Here is a 5,625-nt window from a genome sequence, read left to right as displayed (position 1 = left end):
ACACCAGCAGGGAGCTGGTCACACACCTGGCGGGGAAGACACCAGCAGGGAGCTGGTCACACACCTGGCGGGGACGGTGTGGACACCAGCAGGGAGCTGGTCACACACCTGGCGGGGAAGACACCAGCAGGGAGCTGGTCACACACCTGGCGGGGACGGTGTGGACACCAGCAGGGAACTGGTCACACACCTGGCGGGGAAGACACCAGCAGGGAGCTGGTCACACACCTGGCGGGGACGGTGTGGACACCAGCAGGGAACTGGTCACACACCTGGCGGGGACGGTGTGGACACCAGCAGGGAGCTGGTCACACACCTGGCGGGGAAGACACCAGCAGGGAGCTGGTCACACACCTGGCGGGGAAGACACCAGCAGGGAGCTGGTCACACACCTGGCGGGGAAGACACCAGCAGGGAGCTGGTCACACACCTGGCGGGGAAGACACCAGCAGGGAGCTGGTCACACACCTGGCGGGGAAGACACCAGCAGGGAGCTGGTCACACACCTGGCGGGAAGACACCAGCAGGGAGCTGGTCACACACCTGGCGGGGAAGACACCAGCAGGGAGCTGGTCACACACCTGGCGAGGAAGACACCAGCAGGGAGCTGGTCACACACCTGGCGGGGAAGACACCAGCAGGGAGCTGGTCACACACCTGGCGGGGAAGACACCAGCAGGGAGCTGGTCACACACCTGGCGGGGAAGACACCAGCAGGGAGGTGGTCACACACCTGGCGGGGACGGTGTGGACACCAGCAGGGAGCTGGTCACACACCTGGCGGGGAAGACACCAGCAGGGAGGTGGTCACACACCTGGCGGGGACGGTGTGGACACCAGCAGGGAGCTGGTCACACACCTGGCGGGGAAGACACCAACAGGGAGCTGGTCACACACCTGGCGGGGAAGACACCAGCAGGGAGCTGGTCACACACCTGGTGGGGAAGACACCAGCAGGGAGCTGGTCACACACCTGGCGGGAGAAGACACCAGCAGGGAGCTGTCACACACCTGGCGGGGAAGACATCCAGCAGGGAGCTGGTCACACACCTGGCGGGGAAGACAGACCAGCAGGGAGCTGGTCACTACACCTGGCGGGGAAGAACACCAGCAGGGAGCTGGTCACACACCTGGCGGGGAAGACACCAGCAGGGAGCTGGTCACACACCTGGCGGGGAAGACACAGCAGGGAGCTGGTCCACACACCTGGCGGGGAAGACACCAGCAGGGAGCTGGTCACATCACACCTGGCGGGGTAAGACAACCAGCAGGAGCTGGTCACACACCTGAGCGGGGGAAGACACCAGCAGGGAGCTGGTCACACACCTGGCGGGGAAGACACCAGCAGGGAGCTGGTCACACACCTGGCGGGGAAGACACCAGCAGGGAGCTGGTCAAACACACCTTGGCGGGGAAGGACACCAGCCGGGAGCTGGTCACACACCTGGCGGGGAAGACACCAGCAGGGAGCTGGTCACACACCTGGCGGGGAAGACACCAGCAGGGAGCTGGTCACACCACCTGGCGGGGAAGACACCAGCAGGGAGCTGGTCACACACCTGGTGGGGAAGACACCAGCAGGGAGCTGGTCACACACCTGGCGGGGAAGACACCAGCAGGGAGCTGGTCACACACCTGGCGGGGAAGACCCCAGCAGGGGGCTGGTCACACACCTGGCGGGGAAGACTCCAGCAGGGAAGCTGGTCACAAACACCTGGTGGGGAAGAACACCAGCAGGGAGCTGGTCAACACTCTGGCGGGGAAGACCACCAGGCAGTGAGCTGGTCACACACCTGGCGGGGACTGGTGTGGACCACCAGCAGGGAGCTGGTCACAATACCTGGCGTGGACGGTGTGAAGACACCAGCAGGGAGCTGGTCACACACCTGTGCGGGGAAGACACCAGCAGGGAGCTGGGTCCACACACCTGGCGGGGAAGACACCAGCAGGGAGCTGGTCACACACCTGGGCGGGGAAGACACCAGCAGGGAGCTGGTCACACACCTGGCGGGGAAGACACCAGCAGGGAGCTGGTCACACACCTGGCGGGGAAGACACCAGCAGGGAGCTGGTCACACACCTGGCGGGGAAGGACCACCAGCAGGAGCTGGTCCACACACTGGCGGGGAAGACACCAGCAGGGAGCTGGTCACACACCTGGCGAGGGAAGGTGTGGACACCAGCAGGGAGCTGGTCACACACCTGGCGGGGAAGACACCAGCAGGGAGCTGGTCACACACCTGGCGGGGAAGACACCAGCAGGGAGCTGGTCACACACCCTGGCGGGGAAGACACCAGCAGGGAGCTGGTCACACACCTGGCGGGGAAGACACCAGCAGGGAGCTGGTCACACACCTGGCGGGGAAGACACCAGCAGGGAGCTGGTCACACACCTGGCGGGGACGGTGTGGACACAGCAGGGAGCTGGTCACACACCTGGCGGGGAGACACCAGCAGGGAGCTGGTCCACACACCTTGGTTGGAAGACACCAGCAGGGAGCTGGTCACACACCTGGCGGGACGGTGTGGACACCAGCAGGGAGCTGGTCAACACACCTGCGGGGAAGACACCAGCAGGGAGCTGGTCCACACACCTGGCGGGGACGGTGTGGACACCAGCAGGGAGCTGGTCACACACCTGGCGGGGACGGTGGTCGGGACACAAGCAGGGAGCTGGTCACACACCTGGCGGGGACGGTGTGGACACCAGCAGGGAGCTGGTCACACACCGGCGGGACGGTGGGGACACCAGCAGGGAGCTGGTCACACACCTGGCGGGAAGACACCAGCAGGAGCTGGTCACACACCTGGCGGGGATAGACACCAGCAGGGAGCTGGTCACACACCTGGCGGGGAAGACACCAGCAGGAGCTGGTTCCCACACCTGGCGGGGAAGACTCACAGCAGGGAGCTGGTCACACACCTGGTCCCGGGGAAGACACCAGCAGGAGCTGGTCACACACCCTGGTGGGGGAAGACACCAGTAGGGAGCTGGTTCACACACCTGGCGGGGAAGACACCAGCAGGGAGCTGGTCACACACCTGGCGGGGAAGACACCAGCAGGGAGCTGGTCACACACCTGGCGGTACGCTTGTAGACACCAGCAGGGAGCTGGTAACACACCTGGCGGGGAAGACACCAGCAGGGAGCTGGTCACACACCTGGCGGGGACGGTGTGGACACCAGCAGGGAGCTGGTCACACACCTGGCGGGGAAGACTCCAGCAGGGAGCTGGTCACACACCTGGCGGGGAAGACACCAGCAGGGAGCTGGTCACACACCTGGCGGGGAAGACACCAGCAGGGAGCTGGTCACACACCTGGCGGGGAAGACTCCAGCAGGGAGCTGGTCACACACCTGGTGGGGAAGACACCAGCAGGGAGCTGGTCACACACCTGGCGGGGAAGACACCAGCAGGGAGCTGGTCACACACCTGGCGGGGACGGTGTGGACACCAGCAGGGAGCTGGTCACACACCTGGCGGGGAAGACACCAGCAGGGAGCTGGTCACACACCTGCGGGGAAGACACCAGCAGGGAGCTGGTCACACACCTGGCGGGGAAGACACCAGCAGGGAGCTGGTCACACACCTGGCGGGGACGGTGTGGACACCAGCAGGGAGCTGGTCACACACCTGGCGGGGAAGACACCAGCAGGGAGCTGGTCACACACCTGGCGGGGAAGACACCAGCAGGGAGCTGGTCACACACCTGGCGGGGAAGACACCAGCAGGGAGCTGGTCACACACCTGCGGGGAAGACACCAGCAGGGAGCTGGTCACACACCTGGCGGGGAAGACACCAGCAGGGAGCTGGTCACACACCTGCGGGGAAGACACCAGCAGGGAGCTGGTCACACACCTGCGGGGAAGACACCAGCAGGGAGCTGGTCACACACCTGGCGGGGAAGACACCAGCAGGGAGCTGGTCACACACTGGCGGGGAAGACACCAGCAGGGAGCTGGTCACACACCTGCGGGGAAGACACCAGCAGGGAGCTGGTCACACACCTGGCGGGGAAGACACCAGCAGGGAGCTGGTCACACACCTGGCGGGGAAGACACCAGCAGGGAGCTGGTCACACACCTGCGGGGAAGACACCAGCAGGGAGCTGGTCACACACCTGGCGGGGAAGACACCAGCAGGGAGCTGGTCACACACCTGGCGGGGACGGTGTGGACACCAGCAGGGAGCTGGTCACACACCTGGCGGGGAAGACACCAGCAGGGAGCTGGTCACACACCTGGCTTGGAAGACACCAGCAGGGAGCTGGTCACACACCTGGCGGGGAAGACACCAGCAGGGAGCTGGTCACACACCTGGTGGGGAAGACACCAGCAGGGAGCTGGTCACACACCTGGCGGGGAAGACATCAGCAGGGAGCTGGTCACACACCTGGCGAGGAAGGTGTGGACACCAGCAGGGAGCTGGTCACACACCTGGCGGGGAAGACACCAGCAGGGAGCTGGTCACACACCTGGCAAGGAAGACACCAGCAGGGAGCTGGTCACACACCTGGCGGGGAAGACACCAGCAGGGAGCTGGTCACACACCTGGCGGGGAAGACACCAGCAGGGAGCTGGTCACACACCTGGCGGGGAAGACACAAGCAGGGAGCTGGTCACACACCTGGCGGGGAAGACACCAGCAGGGAGCTGGTCACACACCTGGCGGGAAGACTCCAGCAGGGAGCTGGTCACACACCTGGCGGGGAAGACACCAGCAGGGAGCTGGTCACACACCTAGTGGGGAAGACTCCAGCAGGGAGCTGGTCACACACCTGGCGGGGAAGACACCAGCAGGGAGCTGGTCACACACCTGGCGGGGAAGACACCAGCAGGGAGCTGGTCACACACCTGGCGGGGAAGACACCAGCAGGGAGCTGGTCACACACCTGGCGGGGAAGGAACCAGCAGGGAGCTGGTCACACACCTAGTGGGGAAGACACCAGCAGGGAGCTGGTCATACACCTGGCGGGGAAGACACCAGCAGGGAGCTGGTCACACACCTGGCGGGGAAGACACCAGCAGGGAGTTGGTCACACACCTGGCGGGGAAGACACCAGCAGGGAGCTGGTCACACACCTGGCGGGGAAGACACCAGCAGGGAGCTGGTCACACACCTGGCGGGGACGGTGTGGACACCAGCAGGGAGCTGGTCACACACCTGGCGGGGACGGTGTGGACACCAGCAGGGAGCTGGTCACACACCTGGCGGGGAAGACACCAGCAGGGAGCTGGTCACACACCTGGCGGGGAAGACACCAGCAGGGAGCTGGTCACACACCTGGCGAGGAAGGTGTGGACACCAGCAGGGAGCTGGTCACACACCTGGCGGGGAAGACACCAGCAGGGAGCTGGTCACACACCTGGCGAGGAAGACACCAGCAGGGAGCTGGTCACACACCTGGCGGGGAAGACACCAGCAGGGAGCTGGTCCACACCTGGCGGGGAAGACACCAGCAGGGAGCTGGTCACACACCTGGCGGGGAGACACCAGCAGGGAGCTGGTCACACACCTGGCGGGGAAGACACCAGCAGGGAGCTGGTCACACACCTGGCGGGAAGACACCAGCAGGGAGCTGGTCACACACCCTGGCGGGGAAGACACCAGCAGGGAGCTGGT

Source organism: Procambarus clarkii, chromosome 14, assembly GCF_040958095.1.
Source record: "Procambarus clarkii isolate CNS0578487 chromosome 14, FALCON_Pclarkii_2.0, whole genome shotgun sequence".
In the NCBI taxonomy this organism is placed as follows: Eukaryota; Metazoa; Arthropoda; class Malacostraca; order Decapoda; family Cambaridae; genus Procambarus; species Procambarus clarkii.
Note: the sequence above shows the minus strand (reverse complement) of the source record.